The sequence below is a fragment of the Capra hircus genome, chromosome 7, assembly GCF_001704415.2.
Source record: "Capra hircus breed San Clemente chromosome 7, ASM170441v1, whole genome shotgun sequence".
Taxonomy (NCBI): Eukaryota; Metazoa; Chordata; class Mammalia; order Artiodactyla; family Bovidae; genus Capra; species Capra hircus.
In genome coordinates this window covers 88,177,250-88,201,987 of record NC_030814.1, presented here as the reverse complement: position 1 = coordinate 88,201,987, position 24,738 = coordinate 88,177,250, and the positions used below count along the sequence as shown (strand labels likewise).

General features: G+C 45.7%; 1 pseudogene; it reads left to right on the top strand.

Moving 5' to 3' along the window:
• Positions 1 to 12,398, top strand: part of LOC102182028 — a 130,733-nt pseudogene extending 118,335 nt beyond the window's left edge.

The window sequence follows — 24,738 nt, the reverse complement described above, 5'->3', positions numbered from 1 at the left end:
TATTCCTCATGTGTTTCTCAGTGTCTTCTGTACCCTCCATGGTGCATCTTATACACCTTGGCAGACTCTGCCTCAAACAAACAGCACAGAGTCAGCCTAGAACTGTGCTGTCCAGAACAATAGCTACTAGCCATATGTGGCTGTTTAATTGAATATAGCTAATCAATTAAAATTAAATAATATAAAAATTCACAATTGTCTTAACCATATTTCAAGTGTTTGATAGCCACATATGATTTGTGGCTTCTGTACTAGACAGTGCAGATAGATAATTCTCATCATCACAGAAGGTTCTACTGGAATGCTGGTCTTGAAAAATACAGAAAAATACCAACAGGACTGTCCAGGTAGATGTAGGTACTCCAAGGCAGGTTCAAGTTCTTCATTGCCACTGTGTGCAGCAGATGTACCCACTTCTTTGTTATTCTAGTTGTCTACAGGGACATCTGATAACTATTAGACACACACACAGACACAGTCGCTTGTTAATTCTTACAGACTGGATATTCTAAACCCATCAGAAAAAAGAGAAACATTTTTCCAAATTGCTCCATAATTTTTCTTAACTATAGTATAGTTAATACCTCATGTTATTATACAATGAAGTCCTTTCACTTTGTGCCCCTTTGGGCCTGCCATAAAGAAAAAATAAGCCCACTTTTTGAACCTCTCTTCTTTAATGTCAGGTCACTTGACTCTAAAAGGATGCAATAGAAGCTTTCCATATTCATTCCTTTTAAGAGCCTGATAAAGTACTCACCTTCTTAGGTTCTACCAAGGCTCTGGAGGTAGAGACCAGGAGTCTCAGCATTGGGAAGTCCTTCTTGGATGCTGTAGTCTTTGTCATTTCACACCTTAACCTCAAAGGAAGCCCTTTTTCCTGGGATGGAGCACTTTAGTTCCCACAATTCTCTGAAGTCACTGGGGAGTGGGTGGATGCTTTGTAGACTGAGGGTGATGCTTTGGTCTGAACTTTTTGAGTAACCTTAGGAGTGGATCTGCTAAAACCAGAGGGTTTTTTTCTTTACCACACCACCCCCAGGATTCCATTTCCTGCACACACGGCATCAGCCCCTCTAGTTATTTTGGCCCAGGCCTTTGGACCATGCCTTGGGAGGGCTCTGCCATCTGCCTTGGGCTCCATTTGTACCTCTCCAGTGAGAACAATGACTTTCTTTGCCCTGACCTGGTAGGAAGGCTCTTTCCTCTCTTACTTGGTTAACCAAAGTGGGAATTAGGATTACTACCCCTGTGGGTAAAAGACATTTTTCTCCATGTTGGAGAAGAATGTAGTTAGTAGTTTGATCTGCCACTACTGTCCTTGGATGTGAGTAGAACCTCCTCCTGATGCATAACCCTGCCCCTGCCCTTGGCCCTTTCCCAGGTCCTTTACTATTTTGACTTTCTCCTCATGTCTTTTTCTTACCCTGATGCTGTCCTAGACCATTTTTTTCTGTTCCTTCTGCTGCCCCTGTTTTAGCCACTGCCCTGGACTCAAGGTGAGTTGAGGGAAATGGTCTCTCAAAATCTGGGCAAAAGTCCTTGGGATGAGGTGCTGCTGGGATGCAAGGTGAGCACATGGGGAGTGGCACACATGATCTGAATGCTAGTATTTGCCTGCCAGGGCTGGACCTTCTATGGCCCTCCCTTCTTTCTGTTTTTGAACTTCTTTCATAAAAGGAACCTTTATCTATCCAGGACTTTATACCTCCCCGCCCCATTCCCTATTAAGGGACATGCAGTTGTGCTGCAGGAGAGAGCTGGCCCATGCCCCCTTCAGGGGCCAGGGAGATCCATGAACATGGCAGTGAGGCCTGGGCAGATACATGGCAGGTAAGCGGAGACATCTGGAGTCTAGTCAGTCGTGGACTGCAGGGCTCCTGCAGAAGAATAAGGCTCCAAGCTTTAGCCTTTGCTTGCCCAACTCCTAATGATTTCATAAAGAATAGTTTAGTCTTTTAATTACCCAAGTGATGCATGAATACATTCTCTTCTTGTAACATCTTACAAGCGAGAATATTATCTTCCTGTAAAAAGAGCAAGGAAGTTCATCTGATGATTATAAAATTATACAGCTAAAGTGTTCTTTGATTGCCTCATCAGATCCTAATCCCCACTCCCAGTTCCTACAGGTAACCACAGTTCTCAGCTAGCTGTATATTTGCATATATCTGCATCCTTCCAGATCTTTTAAAAATATATTTACTTACTGACCCTGTATATTTGTAAAAAAAAAAAAAAAAGATAGGATTCTTTTATGATTTCTGCTTTTCTTTCCTCCTCTCTCTTTCTTTTTCATAAATGATGTGCTGTATGTTATCACTCTACAGTTATCAGTCAGTGTTATGTTAGAGATCTTTCTGTGTTGGTTCAAAGAGAGCAAGTGCATTTTGGAATTGCTGCATGATATTATCTAGCATGAACATACCTCAGTTTATTTATTCACCTCTGGGTGATAAAAATTTTATGTGTCTCTAAAATTTCAGTATTACACTTGGGATGCAATGAATATTCTTGCATATGCTTCATTAAGCTCATAAGCAAGCATAAGAAATTACAGACTCATGGGTGTATTAGTAACATCTGTCAACTTGTTTGTAGAAAAAAGTTAGATCCACTAAAAGCCACTAACATCACATACCTGCCAAGAACCTGTTAAAATCATAGGCTTCATGTTATCAAATGTCACATGCAGAATTTGACTTTATTTCTCAAGTTCCTTAGTGATGCTAAACATCTTTTATATATTTATTGGACATTTTTGTTTCTTCTGTTAGTTTTTTTAGTTGATTCATACTCTTTTTCTGTTAAGTTGTTAAGATTTTACTTGTTAACTTTTTGATACTCTATATTCTGGATATTAATTGTCTATTATACATGTTTTAAATCCTTCCTCCCATTATTTCACTTGTCTTTCATTTTACAGTATCTTTTACTATACCAAAATGTGTGATTTTGATGGAGTAAAATGATCAATTTTTAAAGTGACTTGATATTTTGTGTGATCTTATTTAAAAAGGATTCTTCTTCCCTCCAGGTCATAAACATATTTTTCTATATTTTCTCCTATGTCTATTATTTATATTTAGGACTTTAATATCTCTGAATTTATTTTGTGAATGGTATGAGGAAGAATCTGTCAATAGCTTTATCTTTTCAACTAAGTGATAATTTTGTAGAAGCTTTGTTGATTGTCTTCACAGTTCCCCTTCTTCTCTCCTCCCTTGCTAACAGCATTCTGAATTTCCTAGATGTGTAGTATATGTGGGATTGCTCTCACCCTCACCCCTTAATGGAGAAGGAAACAGCAGTCCACTCCAGTATTCTTGCCTGGAGAATTCCATGGATGGAGGAACCTCGTAGGCTACAGTCCATGGGGTTGCAAAGAGTCGGATACGACTGAGCAACGTTGCTTTCTTTTGCTTTCACCCCTTAAAGTAGCTTAAGCCAATCAATGCATCCCATCCACCCTGGCTACAGGGTACGAATGTTTCAGTTGGGTAAATGACCCTTTAGGGGTTAAGACACACGAAATAATGTTTGCTGTGAGCTTCTAACGAAGAGGTTTTCTTTTCAGTGTTGGCTCAGTTGCTACTGACAATCATCTTACTCCCACAGGGGAAGCTAATCTTATGATCAACCAATAAAGTAGAAGACAGAGAAGAGAAATCAGATTCTCGATGACATTATTGATCTACTGGGCCAATCCTGTTCCAAAATCCAGCGTACTTCTGAGCCACTACTTTTTCTTTATTATTTAAGCCAGTTTGAGTTAAGTTTTACTTAAAACTAGAAGTATTCCTAACATTGAATCACAATCATCTCAATACTGTTCATTTAAAGATTAGTGTGTTTCACGTGTTTAGTTGTGTCCAACTCTCTGCAGCCCCGCTGACTGTAGCCCACAAGGCTTCCCCAGTCCATAGAATTTTCCAGGCAAGAATACTGGAGTGGGTTGCCATTTCCTACTCCAGGGTGTCTTCCTGACCAGGGATTGGACCCACGTCTCCTGCAGCTCCTGCATTGGCAGGTCAATTCTTTACCACTCGCGCCGCCTGGGAAGCCCCGTATGTTTCACAATTACATGGAAGAGCACTTGTGGTAGATTTAGGCTTGCTTACCGAAAGAGTATGCATGAACAGAAAACACCAAGACTCCATAGCTAGGTAAGGATAGGTTACCCATAAAATTAGCAACAAGAAGTTTCAACACCTAGAATATACATATTAGCACTCTGTGGTATGACTTACTGAAGAGCAGAATTATTGCTTCATTTGGTAGTGTGAGCTGTTTTTGGTATATAAGAGGGATTGCAAAAGGCAGTGAGTGCTCTTCTGGGCTCATCTGATCTGGCAGACATGTCAGTCTCTGCAGGTTGTCAAGACCATGAACTTGAGGGATTCATTTATGAGAAAGCAAGAAATGAGGATGCATTTACCCCACATGCATCTTCATCTCACTAATGTCTTTTGTGTTCCTAATTAGTAACTACTTTAGGAGTAACCCAAAATAAAACTGACCTTAAAGAGAGTCCAAGTCAGTATTATCACTCATCTCAGAATCTAAACTTTATCTTGCCCCCATAAATCCCTTAAATATGTGGGTCTGTTTCTGGACTCTTCATTCTGAGTTTCTGGTTTGTTTATTTATTTATGTACCAGTACCACACTGTCTTAATTCCTCTTGCTTTATAGCATACTTTGAAATTATACATGGCAAATTTTCCACCATAGTTCTTCAGAATGATCTTCAATATTCTCCATTATGAGTTTTAGAATCAATAAATCAGGATTGAGGAGATGTTCTCTGGGGGTTTTGATTTTAATAGATTAGGATAGTTTGGATAGAATTTATAGATTAATTGAAAGAACTGACTTTTGTGATGTTTGGGAAAGCTGCTAATTTTTTTGTTTACTGAACTTATATCTGGCCACATTGTTCAGCTCCTGGGTTTTCTGTGTAAAGTCTGACATCATCAAGAGGTTATATAGTAATAGTGACTAAGAGTACAGAATCTGAAGTCACACTGCCTCCTGGGTTTAAATTTTGGCTCTGCCATTTACCAGACAAGTATCTCAGAATTTTTGTTAGTTTCCTCATCTATAATAATGGCTTCTATACTAACACCTACTTCATAAGGTGGTTGTTAGGATTAAGTGAGTTAAACGAGATACATAAACCTTTAACATAAAGCAAACAGTGATAACAATCATCATTTATCTTAAAATAAGTTTATTGGATTTTTTTTTAATTTTCATACCTGTTTTTCTTATCTTAATGCACTGACTAGGACTTCAGTATGTGTAATAGCGTGGGTATTGGATATTGTTGTCTTATTCCTGACTTCAGTGGAATTTTTTCTAATGTTTGACTGTTAAAATATATTGCTATAGATTTCTAGTATAATCCTCAGTCTTATTAAGAATGCTTCCTGGTGGTCCTAGTATACGAAGACTTAGCTGAAGCAGTGAGTGAAGGCCAAGCCCTGAGCACTAGGTCAGTCTTGCTTGCAGCCTATTAGACATAGAGTACCCAAGGCTACAAGACAAGAAGAAACAAGGCTGCAGATGCTTAAAGCGGGCCAGACACCCACCTTCCTTTGTTGGAGAGTCCCCTGCTCAGAAGGGGCGTGGTGGAGACGTGCTTGGGCTATGCATGTGCTAGTCTATCTGTAGCAACACTGAAGGCCCTGGCCTGTGTGTACAAGGCACAGGGAGGCATGTACATGTGTGCTTGGCTGCACATGTCTGCTCATGATGGTCCTGGTTCCTGCAGCAGTAGCCTCATAAGTTCTGCTTAGCTGTCATTTCTGCATTAGGGAGAGGAGGGCTCCTGACTGCTGTATCTCTTTTGGATTATCATAGTTTTCTATGTGCAGCACCCCTGTTTCACCTGCCCCACCCCCTAGAGGCTGTCAGGGTGATGACTGAAGCATCAGACCTGTGGTTTCCATAACAGGAAGTGATTTAGATGCTGAAAGCTAATTTTAGATGAGTTGATATGATATGGGGTTTTCAAAGAATGTTTCAGGGGTGGTTTCAGGCTCAAGGTTCAGCCCCCAAGTCTTTCTCATATACAAGGGGCTGGCAGTTTCCCACTGTCATTGTCATTGTCTAACTGCATGAGCTCATGCCCAGCTGGTCAACACTCTTGGGTGGAAAGCCAGGGCTGGTTTTCCCTGGATTCCATCCTGCCTGAGTCATTGTTTTTGGCCTTGAACTCAAGGCAGACTCTTGTGACTCAGCTGGCTCTAGGCCAGGCCAACTCTAGGCCTCTTATCCCTGGTAAGGGCTGCCTGGAGGCTCTGGGGGTGCTGTCAGGACAGGACCATCTACCCCCGTCCAGGCTGAGGTGTGGGCCAGTGGTGCGATGAGGCCTTCTGGCCAAGAGAAGTGAAATTTTGGGTGGCAGGCAATTAGGTGGGACATTTTCTCCAGGTCAGCCCTTTCTTGAGCCTCTTAGAAGAGAGGACACTCAAACCCTAGAGATTTCATCACTGCTTTAGCCCTGGAGGGTGGGACTCCTGCTAGTAGCAATAGACACAAATGCAGAGAAATAGGCACAGAGCTTTCAAAGAGTCCTGACTTCTTAGAGCTAAATTCCTCACTGTTTGGCACCCTCAGAGCTGAATGGTTTCTATCTCTGCCAAGGTCTGAACACAGGAAATAGGAGACAGGGGCTCTGTGCTCACCTCCATAAGGGCCTGCAAAGCCACTTTCATCTGTTGTTGTATACCCTAGGGCTTCCACAGCAGCCCCTGTAGCAGAGAATGCTGCCCTCATTCTCAGGGAAGACAGGCTTCACTGTGGTAAGGGAGATGGCCCAGGGTTATACAGTTAGCGTGGGTGGCATCAGAGCCAGTTTATATGCTGACCCTTGATGGTAAAAGCATCTGCTTGCAATGCGGGAGACCCGGGTTCGATCCCTGGGTGAGGAAGATCTTCTGGAGAAGGAAATGGCAACCCGCTCCAGTACTCTTGCCTGGAAGATTCCATGGATGGAGGAGCCTGGTGGGCTACAGTCCATGGGGTCGCAAAGAGTCGGACACAACTGAGCAACTTCACTTGCACTTTTCTTGCACCATACTGCCAACGGGATGCCCAACATTCAGGGAGGGAGCTCTGCATGTCTGACCCAGGCATCAGCCAAGCATGAGCCCCTGCCACAAGCCTGGGACCTCTCAGAAGCCAAAGGAAAGAAGATTAAAGTCTCTGCCAGTGGCTAATCTACTCTTTGCGCTGCTTTTGGGTTAGGTGTAGCCTGGGAGATGAGAGGTGAAACCAGGCCTGTAGGTCTTGGTTGGTACATAAAAGGAGACTCTCTTGCCCCAGAGAGGCTGTAGACAGACTTTTGGGGGGCAAAGAGCAGGAAACCTTCTCTTTGGCCTCCATAGCCACTTAATCCCCTGAGGCGGATCAAGGGGAGAAAGACCGACAACCAGCTCAGAACCAGGGCCAGGCTCAGACCCAAAGATGATAAGAGTATTCTCACAAAAGCTCCAATGTTTGCAGCATATTGACATAGTTTGATGGTATGAGCTAAAGCCTGCTTTGAGAGTTCCATAGAAGGTGTCTTTGACCTATTTTCGAGGGCTGTGGTGGCAGGAAGAATTTTTGGCCACATCATAAAGAGTTTTGTGGCCACCTCTGATAGACCCAACTCAGGAAGTTGTAATTTTCCACGATTAGGTTATTAGTCAGCAAGGTGATCCCTGCCCCCAGCTCCTGGCTCCGGCTCCTCTGTGACAGGCTGACAGAGATGGCATTCCAGTGTGGCAGTCCTGAATCCTCAGGTTAGACCTCAGCAGTAGGCCAGGAGCCCTGGGTCCTCTGAGCACTAAGGTTGGAATTCTCTGTGTGCCTGCCTTGTTTGTGGAGGTTCTTCAGAAACTACTTCTTGAGCAGTTTTTAGTTTGAGCGAGAAATCCCCTTATGATCTCAATGAAGATATATAGGTAGAGAGTAGCTCCCAGAAAATCTGCTGAAAGGAAGACCTACATGCTCTGTGGAATTGTGAGAGCCCAGTCTATGACCTTTTGGGGGCATTTTCATTTTAAGGAAAGAAAAGGTCTTAAGACAAAGAATACATTAATTGAGGTTTTTGATAAAGCACTTTCAGGAAACTATACAGTATTCAGAGTTCCTTGCTTATTAGAAAGATGGGACTGTGTGGTGTTTACACTTGGTTCCCCAGGGTGGACCTCATTCAGGGAGGTTGAGTTAGGCACAGCTATCCTTCTGTGGGAGTTTTACCTACTCAGCCTCTTCTTCTAAACTCCTGGGTTGTCTCATCACAGCTCCTGGGCTCCACTGTGTGCCTCTAAGGAGCATTTCTGCTCCTGGAGTTGGTAGAGCACTGCTAAGCTGAGGGCTGAGAACTGGCCCCTGAGCCTTGCCCCAAAGCCATGGAATAATCATGCATCTCGGTTGCCAACTGGTGGCATTTTCCTAAGTGGAAAGGACTGGAGTGGCCTCTAGGCAGGCTTCTCCTCCTTGAGCTTACAACTGGCTCCAACTTGTCCTCTGAGATGATCTCTCAGTCAGGGCATGACAGGAATACAAGCAAGCAGGAGTTGCTGCCTTTGAGGCAGGCAGAGTGGGGTGCAGCTGAAGGAACTGATCTTTTCCTGGTCTTATTTCTATGAGAAATAGTCTTAATGTGGCAACAGGAATTTGTTTGTTGGTTTGCTTGCTTGTTTGAAAGTGCCCTTCTTTTTCTGAAGTCCTGGATGCTGCCTCAATTCTGGTGGGGCCAAAAACTGGCCGAATGCTCCAGGCATTTGGGAGCCTCCAAGGCCCTCTTCTATGCTTATGAAGTGACACAACCACTCACCTACCTTGCCCATGCTCCTGACACCAGTGTAATTAGATGAGAAATAACCTAGCCTCTAAGCTTTGGCCCGCCTTCTTAAGAGTGGACAGTCTTCTTGGGGGAGAGAATTCAGAAAGAGGATGCCTTGCCTCACATGGGAAGCGGAAGCAGCAAACAAGCTGCCACATCCAGGGCAGGTTTAGAGAGAGGCTTGTCAGGCAAATGGCGGTTCATGCACAAACTACAGACAGCAGATCAAGAGGACAGATGGATAGAAGTGAGGCGGCTGCTCTACCCTCAGAAAAACAGGACTCCAAGTTCATAAGGAAGTGACTCTTTCGAATAACATAGGTGGGCCAGCCCCAGACATTACTCTAATGTTTCACAGACATCCTTTTCACAGTGTTTCTCAGGCTCCACCTTAATCAACTGATACCTTTTGGGATGACTCAGGGCCACTGCTCAGGCTGGCCACTGTGCATTGACTCCAAGTGAGGTTACAGGTACAGCTGGAGGTGGGCCCAGCTCTGAGTTGGGCACCCACCCCTAAAGAGGCCCCAGCTTATCCTGTAGGCAAAAGTCCCATAGTCAGTTTGCTTTTGGATCCTTTGCCTCTTTCTTTCTAAGAGATATTTGGTAGAAATAGCCTGAGTTTTAGAGTCCATGGGACCTGGCTGCAACTCCTAACTCAGCCATCTATTAGTTGGCAGGTCTTAGACAGTTTACTAACTCTTCAGTTTGCCCCAGTTCATCATTCATTCAACATTCATTGCTTGAGTCTTCTGTGTACTGGGTACTTGTTTAGGTACTTGAGTGTCATCAGTAGAGGAAACAGAAGTAGAGGAAACCTTCAGAAATGCGTATCATAGCATGGGAGACACAAAACAACCAATAAGCTTGATAATATGTTAGAAGGTGATAAGAACTACAGATAAAAAAATAGAGCAAGATAAGGGCGATTTGGAGTGCTGGGAGTGCTGGTAGAAGGGACTGCAGTCTCAAATAAGGTGGGCAAGGCAGATCTCTTTGAGAAAATAACATCTGAGCAAAGACTTGAACGTGGTTGAAGAAGTTTGGCTGTTCCAGACCGAGGAAAGAACCAGTGCTAAGGCCCTGAGCCTATTGTGTTCCGGGAACAGCAACGGAGCCTGGCAGGGCTGGAGCAGCATCAGTGAGGGGGTGGGGCAGAGGGGGAAAGACAGAGAGGTAATGGAAAGATGAAGCGGCAGATGACGTTGGGCCTTGCAGGCCATTGTGGGAACTTTGGCTTTTGCTCTGATGAAACACAGAAGAGTCCCACAATCTAACCTAGATTGTAACAGGATCACTCTGACTGCTGAGTTGAGAGTAGACTATAAAGCAGAGCACAGGTAGAAGCAGGGAAATTAGCCAGGCGTCCACTGAGGTTTATTTTAGGCAGAAGATGAACCAACTTGAACCATCATGGGTGCAGTAGAGATGGCAAGAAATGTTGGACTCTATATAATTTGAAAGAAAAACCATCAGGATTTTCTAATGGATTAGAAGTGAATATGAGAGTGAGCACTGTTGACTCCAGGGATTTTGCCCTGGGCAGCTGGAAAGAAGGGCTTGACATTGCCTGAGATAAGGAAGTCTACAATAGGGTAGGTTTGAAGGGGAAGATCAGGAATTCACTTTTGAATATGTAAAATGGGATCATGATATCCACTTCATGAAGATTAAATAAGATAATATGTGAGGATTAAATAAGACAATGTGTGGAAGTTCTTAGCTGTCACTCATAGCTAGCTCTCAGTAAATGTCACTTTCTCTTTTCCTCTCTGAGACCGGTGGATGAAGCATGAGCAACTGGGGGTCTTCTAAGTCATTTTGACTAATTCCTTTTCTGTAGATATAATGAGCCAGTCAGATGCCAAAGCAGTCTCCTCCCCATTGGTTTTCTCACCCTTTAAAAAACTTTCACTGTTGCTAACAGGGTCTTTCAATGTGTTAAAGGTTTCTTGGCATTGTTGACACACTGGCGTGTTGATGAGTTTCTGCATCAGTGGCACTTCAGGGCCCAGGCAACCTCTCATCTGTGCACTCATGCTTTCCACATCAGTCACACTGTAGATGTCAGCTGAGCAAGAGGCAAGACCTCATTACAGTGAACAGAGACTAAGGAGGAGTTTCTCCAGAATTATACTTTTTATTATCAAAAGATAGTTTGCTGATATAACGTTAGGTCACAACTTTCTCTTAACTCTGAATCATTTGTCCCTGAATAAAGCTGCTGGCGTGTGGCACATTTCAGTTGCTGAATGAACAAAACAAAAAAGTTATAACATGTACAGTAAGACTTATAGAGTCAAGTACATTCTTTATAATAGAGAAAGAAATAATGAAGGATGCTAACCAAAGAACCATCTCTGGATATGGGTTGCTGTTTTGCTTTACTTGTTTGGATTTTTACCAATAAATGTATATCATTATTAAGACAGTAGAGTTGTTTTTAAGAAGTCTGTGAAATGTTCAAGTAAGATTCGTGTGGCGGCCATGTGATGGATAGGCTTTCTCATGAGGTGTTTTCACTGGTGACACTGTTTCATCTGAGGGACAGCCTGCCTCTGCTGAATGCAGTGGAACCAGCCAAGCAAGGGCACATGAGATGATGGTAGCTTAGGGAAAGAGAACCTTCCTCAGAAGCACCAACTTCTCTCTTCCACTGAGGTTGGTGACTGCCAAGACCCAGAGCTGTGCTCCCTCTCACTTACCTGCACATTCTTGGAGACAGCCTTTGCTCCAGGCAGAAAGGTATGAACAACTCTACACTGATTGATGGTGTGAGGGCTTCAGGTACATAGGGAACATCTTTGACAGCTTTAGAATAACAAAATCTTCACATCCAGAAGTTCTCTTTGAGGGCCATTGATAGGACTGGCATATGTGAGAACAGTGACCCCATATTACTCTCTTTTAAGTCCTAGATATTTGGTTTGTAGGCAGCTGCCATTGTGGGCATTTGCAAGTGAATCCCTAATATACAGGCCTCTTTGACTTGTAAAATAGTAAAAAGGGACAGGCTAAGTTCCCGTGTGGTTTCTCAAGAAAGCTCTCAAGTAGTGCAGAACAGAGTGTTTGAGCACCTGCCTTTGAAGCCTTGGGGCGCTCTAGATTGGAAGCCCGTATCTAACAGTTTCCCTAAGGCTCATTCTTAGAGTCCAGGGTGGTCCATTTCTTGAAGATGACTCAATTCTCATACTCTCTGACTTTTGGCATCCCACTAAACTGGTGGGTGCCAAACTGGTGAGGGGGAATATCACTGAATAGGTCACAGATGCCCCATCTGCCCCCAGCCCCTGCCGCTACTGCCCCCTGAAATGCGGTATGCTGATGGGAGTGACTTCAATGACCATTTTTACCCCAACACTGAATGCCCTCAAGGGGCTTCTGCCTCAAACCTGACTGAAGTTGCTGTTTATGCTGCAGTTGTCTTTGTTTCTGCCCCTTTCGTCTCAACACCTCAGCCCTCCTGCTTTGAGATCTTTGGGGCTTGGATGCTGAGTAAATACCCTTCCCTTGGCGATGAGCAACAGTACAAGCAGCAGGCGTCTGCTGACTGCTGACTTCTCCTCCTCTGGCAGCCATCCTCCCCTGGCCCTGTGCTGCTCACCTATGTCTGACACTTTGCTCTGCTCCCCCATGGCCAGGAGATCAGAAGCTGCTCCAGGTGGGAAGGATACCAGCTTAGGTGCCTGATGACCAACTTGCTAGAGCTTCAGTGGGCATCACTCTCTGGGTGTCAGCCTGGGTCACGGCCCAAGTGCTGAGTGGCAGGCAACTGATGGGCAGCAGCTGTGGCATCCATGCTTCAAAGTTCCAGGAGTTTGAGGTTCAGGAACAACAGGAAGAAGAGTATTCACTACATTTCAAGCCCAGTTTCTCATATGACCAGAATTAGGATGCCCTGAGAGTGAGGACAGAGCCTACTGGGTCAGGTCCCATGTGCACTCCCAGTCTGTCCCCACCGTCTTCTGAATACTCTAGCTCTGTCCAAGGGCATTCAGCAGAGGCCTCCAAGAGGCCAGGTCAGTTGAGGAACAGAGGGTGGGAAAGTTGAGGCAAGTGGTATCCACCTACCGGGCCGTTAAGCACCACACCCTGTCTCCCTCCTATGCTCCATCTTCTGCTCCCTATTCCCTGTGACCCCTTTCCTGACCCCTTTTCCCCCTTGATACCCCTGCTGTCCAGATCAGGTCATCATCTCTTGCAATCTCCTCACTGATCCCCTTCCCGATGCTTTTGGCCAGCACAGTAGCCTGTGATCCTTTAAAAGTATAAATCTAGCTCCTTCTTGTCAGGTCTCAGCCAGACGTCTCCTCAGAAAGGCTGCCATTAGTCACTCCAGAGACTCCACCCCATCATCTCTTTTATTAATCTTCGTTGCTCGTCTCTTCTGACATTGTCTGGGGAATGCGTTTTGTCTACTGCTGTAGCGTCTCCCCCACTAGAATGTAGGCACTGAAAGGACAGACAGTCTGTCTTCTTATTTCCCACTTGTCCCCAGTGTCCAGGACAGTGAATATGCAGCGCATAGGTGCTCAGTCAGTATTTATTTGTTGAATGAATGAGTCAATCCGTTCATCCACTTATCTGTCCTTCAAAAGAACTTACATTCCAGTCCCTAGGCTGTTTGGTGGTCCTTAGAGTGACCTGGGCACTGAGTGGAGGGGAGAGAGCCTTTCCTTGGTGATGAGCAAGGCACAAACCTGCTATGACCCTGGGAGATGAGGCTAGGACCTCTTAGCAAGGTGGCAGTCAGCCAGTGGTAGGCCATGTGTCTCTTTAAAAGCAGCAGGAAGCCAGGCTCTTAGATAAGAAGTGTGACTGCCAGTGTGATAAAGGTGGGGAGAGAGCCAGGGAGCGGAGAAATGAGGCTGCTCTGTGGGGATGCCCAGGCCTCTGTGGCTGGCCGGCCAGCATCACACACTTCCTGTGGAGAACAAGGAGAGGAGATCCCCGCTGAAGGCCCTGGAGCTGGGGCTGCCCCAGGTGTCTCACCCTTGTCCTCACTGAGGTGACTGAGACATAGGACTGCTGGTCCCTCATATCTGCCATTCGTGGACACTCGGGGACCTGCACTAGCGTCTGTGCTGGATCCACGTGCTTTCAACTATCCTGGCTCCCTGGGTCCCTCTGTGTTTTAGTCTCTCTGGTAGTAAAATGGTTCCACCACACTGATGGTTGTAAAGCATTTGGGACATCTGGGAGGAAGGTCTCAGTAGGCACTGGGGAAGGCTGAGATATGAGGTATTAGTGGGAGCCTGGGATGCTAGATGGGCCATAAGGCTCACACAGAGGATCCTGAGGCAGGCAAGGGGGAGACACTTAGAGGGCCCAGGTCCAGCTGGCATCCTGATGCCAAATAGTTAAGACCTGCCATCCCTTCTCAGTATCTCATCCTGGCTGGATTATGCCGAGTGGCAGAGAGGGCAGTGGAAGAGCACCTTACAAGGGGTCTCAGAGACTAGGGTCCAAGTCTCATCTTTGCCACTCTGTGGCTTTATAGCTCTGAACAAATTATTTCTCTGCTAGCAGCTTCAGTTACGCCATCTGTGAAAGAGGGGGGTCATGGTCTCACATGACTGTGGTGAGCATTAAAGAAATGATGTAACTCATTCCAGTGACTGTATGGACTTCAGCTCCCCATTCCTACAGGGTCATCTTCTGGGGTGCAGATGGTAGGGGAATCTGTGGAGAGAAAACCGCTGTCCTGACTCAGTGGCTTGCCCCACCCTGGCCTCTGGCCCAGATTCTGGAGGCCTTAGTCAAGGGGTGGGGGCCAGAGCTGGGGGTTTCCCTGTAGGTTCCATGGGACAGAAGCACCATAGCTCACTGGAAAGCCCTCAAAACAGCTGGATATAGCTCTGCCTGAGAAGAGCTCAGAACTGCCAGAATGGACGGGTGGACCAGTTGGACCTGCCTCCTGGGGAAACCCAGGCATGAGCTGGCACCTAGACCAGAGGACAGTTCCGGTTCATCCTGCTCCAACAAGGCTCTGGGGAAAGCTTGGGAAAGGAGGCTGGGATTACCCACAAGCAGAGGGCTGCTCTTACCTGAACCTTGCTCAACATCCCTCTGGTCCAAAGCTTCCAGCCCCAAATACCTGAACTACAGAAGCCTCTTCCACTCACATCCCCTCCTCATTCCCCATCATCCCCTACCCCAGCTGCCCCAAGAGCTGCCAGTAGATGCTGCTTCACCCTGCACTGACCTGCCCTCCAGGATCAGGGAAGGTTTTATTTTAATTACTTTTGGGCCATACTGGATCTTCACTGCTGTGTGGGCTTTCTCTCTAGTTGTGGCGAGTGGGGGCTATTCTCTAGTTGCCGTGCACGGGCTTTTCATTGCTGTGACTTCTCTTGCTGTGGAGCATGGGCTCTAGGTTCATGGGCTTCCGTAGTCATGGCATGTGGGCTGAGTAGTTGTGTCTCCTCGGCTCTAGAGCACAGGCTCAGTAGTTGTGGCACCCAGAATTAGTTGCTTCACGGCATGTGGGACCTTCTTGGATCAGGGATCAAACCCATGTCTCCTGCATTGGTAGGTGGATTCTTTACCACTGAGCCACCAGGGAAGCCACAGGGAAATTTTCTGACCTCTTGGTCTTCCCTGCCTTCATGATGCCACCACTCCTAACCCTGAAGCCATTTCTCCTGAGGAGCTGGGTACTAGAGAACAGCATGGGGCCATTTCCTGGGCTTACATGTCCCAGCAGGAAAAAGACTTAAACTAAAGCAAGAGAATCTTAATGGGTGACTTGTAGGCATCAGGCTTCTGACCCATTTGCCAGGAGCTGGTTTTGTGCATGGCATTTTGAAAGTGGTGTGGTAGATGTTGTGATGTACAACCCAGACACTCATTTATGAATGGAGGATTTATTCTATCAGCTGCTAAAAGAGCTACCAGATGACTGCCTCAGCTCTCGGCCCTCTTTGGGTCTTGCCTCTGCTAAAGAAAATTACCTTGTGTAAGGTCATACCTCAGATCTAGTGACTAATAAATGTGAGTGCGTAAAGGCATGGCTCCCTTCCCTATCTTGGAATAACTCTGAATGATAACCATTGGAGAGCCCCTGAGCTCAGCTGGAACCTTTGTTAAAACTATATAGCATTTCATCCTCCCTCTGTCTAATCCTCCTGACCTCTCTTTTCTGCAGAGGTTGATCCCAAGTAAAGGTCCTACATGCTAATCTCTGACTCAGAGTCTGCTTCCCACAGGAGTGGTAAAAGGAATGAAGGAGATGCTTAGATGGAATTGTGGAGCTGGACCACTCACCATCTGGCTGCTAGTGAGGACCCACCCCTTCACAGTTGGCAGACAGCCTCTAGCATGAGGCAGTAGGTAGTAGTGCAGTTGTTAATACTTCTGCTCCTATTGGAAGAGATTGCATTAGCTGGTGCAATTTATCAGGTATTTGAGAAATATGAGGGAATCAGTTACTCCAATAACAATGTTTGGGTAACTATTGCTAAGCTTGACTGAGTCTCACAAAAAGGTAATGAAAAGCTTAGAGCAATTAATTGGTGATTAAAAAAACTAAGGATGGAAGCCCTAGACTTCCTTGGTACATATAACAAGCTCTCATCTCTTTTAGTGAAAGAGAAGGAAAATGTCAGTAGCTAAGCTCCAAAGAAGGTTAAATTCCCAACTAAGACAGGTCTCCCATGCCCAAGTTAGAGCCCTGGGTAGGAAAGAAGGGGGCCCTGATATGTGGATTGAGGACATCTATTGCATCTGAAAATCTTGACTCCTCAGATTCCTTAGAACCCTCTGAGCTTATACAAGTGGCACATTCATCCCTATTAAGAATTAGGGGCCCTAACTCTTGCCTAACTAAAGATGGTGCAGAGGCCTTTATCCTTCAGTTCTTGTTCTTTCATCCTCCCAGGACCTATTCCCACTCCCACTCTTGACCCACTAGCTCAGTAACTTGGGTTAAATCACAATGTAACCTGGCCAGAGATATGCTGGATCTCCGGTAGGAAAGGATCTACACTCAAATAAAACACAGGAGCTAATTCTGTGTTAGCTCTGAATTCTGAATGAAGAGGATGAAACAGAAATTTGGATAAAAGAGTTTATGGATTTGAGATCACTGTCCAAGGAATGACTTGTCCAAGGGTGACTGCAGTCATGCAATTAAAAAACGCTTGCTCCTTGGAAGAAAAGCTATGACCAACCTAGACAGTATATTAAAAAGCAGAGACATTAGTTTGCTAACAAAGGTCCATCTGGTCAAAGCTATGGTTTTTCTAGTAGTCATGTATGGATGTGAGAGTTGGACTATAAAGAAAGCTGAGCACTGAAGAATTGGTGCTTTTGATCTGTGGTGTTGGAGAAGGCTCTTGACAGTCCCTTGGACTGAAAGGAGATCCAACCAGTCAATGCTGAAGCTCCAGTACTCGGGCCAATAAGGCAGGAGGAGAAGGGGATGACAGAGTGGAGATGGTTGAATTTGGCATCACCAGCTCAATGGACATGAGTGTGAGCAAGCTCCAGGAGTTGGTGATGGACAGGGAAGCCTGGCGTGCTGCAGTCCATGGGGTCGCAAGGAGTCAGACACCATTGAGCGACTGAACTGAACTGTCCAAGGAATGCAATATTTAAAAAAACTGTGGCATGAACCCCAGGAGATTATGCAAATAAACCATTAGAATGGTTCCTAGAAGCATGGAAAAATAAGATAGCTATGCCAGAATTGCTGTGACAGAGTGTGCAAAGGAAGTGGGTGTGCCAGAGTCAATATACTAAGGTTGGAAGGGCTCCAAAGACACCAAAACAATAAGGAGTATGCTGGAAAGAGGGGCACCAGCATGACTAAGAAGTAAAACAGTGTTTGTCTTTTATAGGTCGAGACTGATGGTAGGAGATATTGTCACAGAACTGAACTCACTGTGAACAGTGCTGCTTATTCTGTATAATCAAAAGAAATCAATCAAGGATAATGAGCCTAGTCCTCCCAATCACAAGCCCCTTGCCAGATTTCCAGATCAGAACTAGTTTTCAGATTCAGAACGCATTGATTGAAGAAAAAGCCATATCTCTAGAAGGATGGATCTCCTAGTACCATGGCAAGCGTACACGACAGTGATTTCCCCAGCTCTCCCCCAAGGGAACCTTTGGGAAGGCCATTTATTTGGATAACTAGATACTGGGAAAGAGAACAGACCAGCATTTCAAGGACTGTTAAACACAGAATTTGAGTTGAAACTATTCTCTGGAGACTTGAAATAGCACCAAGATCCTCTTGTTAGAGTTGGGAACATATGTAGTTCAGATAATAAATAGATTCTTGGTCTGAATCCTGCTCATAGAAATCCCTCTAGGTCCACAGACCCACTCAATGATATAATCAGATAAACATATTTCATGGCTAGTATAATCTTCTATATTGGGTCCCCAGCCAGTATGGTAAGAGCTGTCATAGTGAGGAAAGCCAAGTGGAAGCCTTAAAAACTTATGTTCCAGCCAAAACAGTATTAAAAATAAATCAAAATAAATCAAAAACAATATCACAAAAGTCCAGTATTACATCCCAGAGGTGAAGGCAGAAATTAGTGCCACCATTAAAGATCTAAAGGAATTCCATGTATCTTCTTTGATTTACCAGTAAAACTCAGACCCTAGAAGATATCAGTGGGCTGCTACCAGCTCAACAAATAGTAGCCACAGTGGCAGCCACTGTAGCTGCCAGATGTTTCATCTTTGCTACAGTAGATTAACATGACTTCAGGCATATCATATGTGGACACTGATATGGTGACTCCATTCTTTTCTACTCCTATCAGAAATAGTTAGGATTTACTTGGAACAAACAACGTTCTAAGTTTCCAGGGTTAGGTTATCGCTCCTTCCCTCTGTCACACTGTAGTCCTAAGAGGTCTGAGTGATCTGAGCATCCTGCAGAACATCACCCTGGTCTACTCTATCAATAACTGTATGCCAACCAGACAAGGCAGTCAAGCAGCGACTAACATACTGATGGCCATGACAAAGACATACACTCCAGAAGAGAACCCCTGTGAAGATTCAGAACCTGCCACATTAGTGAAATGTTTAGGGATCCAGTGGTCTGGAAGATCTGCTGGAGAAGGGATAGGCTACCCACTTCCGGATTCCTAGGCTTCCGTTGTGGCTAAGCTGGTGAAGAATCCGCCTGCAATGCAGGAGACCTGGGTTCAGTCCCTAGGTTGGGATAATCCCCTGGAGAAGGGAAAGGCTATCCGCTTCAGTGTTCTGGCCAGGAGAATTCCATGGACTGTATAGTCCATGGGGTCACAAAGAGTCGGACATGACTGAGCGAGTGACTTTCACTTTCACTTTCTTTCAGTGGTCTAGAATATGTCAGGAAACTTCCTCCAATGTATAGGACAAATGACTACATGTTGTACTTCTCACATGAGGAAGGAAGCACCATGTTTGGTAGGCCTCTTAGGGTTATGGGAGCAACCTATTGCATACCTGGAACTATTGCTCTGACCCATATACCTGGCAGTAACATAGAAGCCTGCCACTTTTGAGTGGGGTCCCAAGGCTCTACAGCATTTCCAGGCTGTAGTACAAGTAGCCCTGCCATTTGGAACACATGAATCATCAGATCCTATGTTTCATAAAGGTGTCAGTAGTGGGGAAAAAACACATTGTGTCCGTATGGCTCTGAAACAGGCCATATCATTTGCCTTGGAGAATTATACACCTTTTGAAAAGCAACTCCTGTTATTCTACTGAGCCCTGATGGATTTAGAGGGCCTAACTTAGAAAGCCAGGCAGGCTTAGCAACAACCCATCATGAGATGGAAGTCATACACTGGGAATCAACTGAACTAGTATCAAGTATAAACAGGATTGGAGGGCACAAGTAAGCTGCACAAACAGGTAACCCAGGGCTTAATGTATCTGCCTCTGTGGCACCAGACTCTCTCCCCCAGCTTACACCTAGAGATACATGGGTGATCCCCCAGGGCCAACTGATGGAGGAGGTAAAAGCCCAAGTCTGGTTTACGAGTAGGTCAGATCAGTATGTGGGTCAAGCCAAAAATGCTTGTTACTGTACTACAGCTGCACTAAGGACTGACCTTGAAAGATAATAATGAAAAATCGAGACTAGAACTTCAGGTGGTAAAACTGGCCATTGGCTTTGTGTGGAAAAGTTATCCGAACTTAAAATATATATGGACACAAAGGCAGTGTCAATAGCTTGACTGGCTGCTCAGGAACCTGGAATGAGAAAGACTAGAACACCTGGGACAAGGAAATCTAGTACAGAGGCATGCAAGGAGAGCTGTTAGTGGTGTGAACTATGGAGAGCTTCATTTTGCATGTTAGTGCCTGCTAGGAAGCATACCGCAGTGGAAAATCTACAGTGATCAGATATACACACTGACTATTCCAGGTAATATCAACCCACTTCCATTATTGCACCCCAGTGCTAGCTCAGTGGATACATGAATGGAGCCCCCATGGGGGCAGGGATGCCAGCTATGCATAAACCCAATACCACGAGCTCTTACTTAACCACGGTTGATCTAGCTATCGCCACTGTAAAATGTCTAGCTTGTCAGCAACACATGCCAACTTCGAGCTCCAGATCCAGTTTGTTGTTTTTGTTGTTGTCAGTCATTCACTAAGTCATGTCCGACTTTTCTGTGACCATGGACTGTAGTCCACCAGGTTCTTTTGTCCATGGAATTTCCCAGGCAAGAATACTGGAGTGGGTTGCTGTTTCCTTCTCCAGGGGATCTTCCCGACCCAGGGATCAAACTCGAATCTCCTGCATTACAGGTGGATTCTTTACCAGTGAGCCATCAGGGAAGCCCAGAGACAATACTGAGTCAAGGAGATCAACAGGCCACTTGATTGCCAATTGACTACATAGCTCTCTAAAACCCTGGAAGAGCAAGTGATTCTTTTTGACGAAAATAAATATACATACCAGGAATGGATTTGCCTTTCATATCTATAGGGCCTGTCAAATCACTATCCAAGGGCTTTCAGTTTTTGACCCACTAGCATGATATCTCATATAGTATTTCAAACCAAGAGATATACTTTATGGCAAAGGAGAAGGTTCATGACTATAAGGTTCACTGATCATACTATACCATGTAGGAGCTGCTGACCCCATAAAATGTTGTGCAGCAGCTTGTTGGAGGCATAATTGAAGCACCAGCTTGGGAGTGGTACTTTACAAGGATAAAGAGCTGTCCTCCAGAACACAGTTCTCACTAAGTCAAAGACCCCTATATGGAGCCATGTTCCAGTAGGTGTAATACAAAGGTCTGAGAACCAAGAGACAGAAGAAGAAATAGCCCCTTTTACCATCACCATCTGAAGAATTGATGCTTTTGAACTGTGATGTTGGAGAAGACTACCAAGAGTCCCTTGGACTCCTAGGAGATCACACCAGTAAATCTTAAAGGAAATCGGTCCTCAATATTCATTGGAGGGACTGATGCTGAAGCTGAAGCTCCAATACTTTGGCCACCTGATGCAAAGAGCTGACTTATTGGAAAAGACCCTGATACTGGGAAAGACTGACGGCAGGAGGAGAAGGAGATGACAGAGGATGAGATGGTTAGATGGTATCACCAACTCGATGGACATGAGTTTGAGCAAGGTCCTGGAGTTGGTGGTGCACAGGGAAGCCTGGTGTGCTTCAGTCCATGGGGTTGCAAAGAGTTAGACATGACTGAGTGACTGAACTGAGTGACCCACTTGGGAAATTTATGCTTCCCATCCCTGTGACTCTTGACTCTGTGGGTTTAGAGATCTTGGTCCTTAGGAAGGGACACTTCCACCTGAGACCACAAGCAAGAGTCCCATTAAACTGTACGCCAAAGCTGTTGCGAGGGAAATTTGACCTCCTTGTGTCCAGGGACCAGCAGAAAAGAACTGCTCTGGTCAAGAGTACCAAAGCCTGGTCATCAGGTGGAGGAAATAGTACTGATCCATAGTACTACCCAGTGGGATCCACTTGAGTGCCTCTCTGGTATTCCTACCCCCAGTTTTGACAGTAAAAGAGACAAGGGCAGCATCCCCAGGCTAAAATCATATCAGGTCAGGAATTAGATCCCTCTGTGATAAGGGACTGGGTGATGCCACTGGGGAAGCCACCAAGATGAGTATATATTCAGTGTTCCCAATGCTAACTGTGCATGCATGCTCGGCTGTGTCTGACTCTTTGGGACCCCGTGGACTGTTGCCTGCCAGGCTGCTCTGTCCATGGGGTTCTCCAGGCAAGAATACTGGAGTGGGTTGCCGTACCCTTCTCTGGAGGATTTTCCTGACCCAGGGATCAAACCTGGGTCTCCTGCACTGCAGGCAGATTCTTTACCACTGAGCCACCAAGGAAGCCCAATGCTAACTAAGGGGATCTGAAATAGAAGAAAACATGAGTCCTGAGGTGGCCCTGAGATTGGCTACAACAGCAGGGGCTATAGTTCCTCTCACTAACCTTCCTCCGAGGGGAGAAGCACATCAGAATCATCGGTGTGCCGGAGGTCACTCAGCCTGGCTTGAGATAGCCCATTGCTAAGTTTTAAGAGCCAATTGTTAAACATGTAACTGCACATGCAGATTAGAATCTTGGAGGAACTGCTCCCAGAACATGTGGGAAGTGGTTATATGAAGAAGAGGGTCTAAACAGCTCAAGGGGTGGATTGTGGTGGACACGATGGTGTGCTGCCCAAAACACCCTTCGAGGGTCAAGGGCTTATTCCCCCAGCTTAGGAATGCTGCTGGAAGGCAACTCTTTGCAGGCATCTGCCCTCTTTGGGGATTTCCTTGGCTGAAAAGCATTGCTATGCTTGGAGTTGTGTGTCCTCCAAGGGAGGGCCTACATCAAGGAATAAAGCTTGACTTCCACCCCCTAAGTTAGGAAAACTCTGAAGGATCGTCTCCTTTGGGTCAACTGAGGGTTTTGTTGTGACTGCATTGAATCCAGCTTCTCCCTTAGTTCAATCCTGCTCCCTTCTCTTCCATTTTCTTCTCTTCCACAAACAGTCCTTCATGCTAATCTCTGTCTCACAGCCTCCATCCCAGGGACCCAGCCTGAGGCAGGCAATCCAGTCATGGTTTCAACACAAAAGTCCCTTCAAAGTAGGAAAGTCTTACCCCTTCTCAGGGGTTCTTGGACTCTACAGACCCAGAGCTGCGTGTGTCCAAGTCAGTCTCAGTGTCTCTACTTGTGAAAGCAGCTAGTCTCCCCATCTTTGTCTGGCCTGGGGTCTCTCTCTTTGGCCAGGACCTTTTAGCTCCTCAGGTCTCTGGGCCCTGGAAGTCATGGAGGTGAAGAAAGAAGTTGGCCAGTTGGAGCAAAGTATTATCTGATAACCACGGGAGCACGAGACTACAGCCCCTACCTGGGACTGTCCATTATGGCCACAGAGTCTAGACTCTCAGTGGCTCCGAAGACCTCAGGAGGGATGTGGGGGAGCTGTTCCCACCCCATAAGGTTTGGGAGCAGCAGTGGTGTCAGGGATATGAATTGATTCTTGAGTCTGGCTCTGTTGCTGAAAACTTGGCCTCTGTTCACCAGTGCTGAATAGAAATGTGGAGACAGAGTTTTGGGTGAAGTAGAAAAGAATAATTTTCTTGCTTTGCCAGGCAGAGGGGGCCACAGTGAGTTAATGCCCTCAAAACTGTGTGCCCTGCCCTGGAGTGGTTAGCGACTAATCTTAGAGTGTCCAAAGAGTGGGTTGCGACCAGCTTGTGGACACCGATTGGTTGGTAGTGAGATAATTGGGAGTCAGGATCATCAACCTTCTGGTTCCAAATGGTCTGTGGTCTATGTGCTTGTGGGCAGCATCAGTTAACTTCTTCCAGATGGTGGAAATATCTACAAAACAGCTCAAAGGACATGGCTCAGAATATTATCTCTAATTCTTAGGGAAGAACTAAAAGGTCCTTGACTTGACTTTGTTTAATGACTGTGTTTGTGCATGCTAAGTGACTTCAGTTGTGTCCAACTCTTTGTGACCCTGTGGACTGTAGCCTGCCAGGCTCCTCTGTCCATGGAATTCTCCAGGCAAAAATACTGGAGTGGGCTGCCATGACCTTCTCCAGGGGATCTTCCTGACCTAGGGATCGAACTCGCGTCTCCTTCAGCTCCTGCATTGCAGGCGGATTCTGTACCACTGAGCCACCAGGGAAGCCCTTATTTAACAGCTAAAGTATTATTTTGTCTTGCTTGACTATTTTCCTGTTTTCCTTTCTTTCTGTATTTTCTCACTCCTCTGGTTAAACTTATTCTTTGATGAAAGTTTTTCTATGGACAAAAAGCAGGCAGAGGATATGGGTGGGAGGTTATTCTGTGAAGGCCTCATAGGGTCCTGCTCAGTCACAGCTCCAGGGACAGTGAGAGCCACAACCTGCTCCCTTCCTGAGGATCATGAGGAAGGGGGAGTTGTGGCCCTGGAAAGAGCCGTTCGAAGTCTCTGATTGCAGTGCTGGGAAAGAAACTCCAAGAGCCTCTAGGGCTGAGTGCAGGACAAAACTGTCCCCTCTCACCTTGGCCACAGCAGCAGCTGTGTCTTTGTCTCTGCTGGGACCCTAGGTCTGTCTGTTCATCTGTCTCCATGTCTGTCACTGCCACTGCCTCCAGCTGGTCTTTCCATATATTCCTTCCAAGCTTTGGCTGAATCTGTCAGTACCAGGAACTTGGTCAGTGCCTGTCCATCTCTTACCATCAGGATCTTCAGACTGTGTCTTTCTCACCATCATGGGTCTGTTCTGTCTATTTGTTAGCTTGTGACACCTAGACCTCTGGACTGGATGACATTAAGGAAAGAAGCTCCTTCCTACGGGGGTTCCTACCCCCTAAGCTCTATGGGGGTTCATGATAACTACAGGACCCAGGTCCACAGCCATGCCTGGTGTTTTTGTTTGGTCTGGAGCCCAAAGGACAGT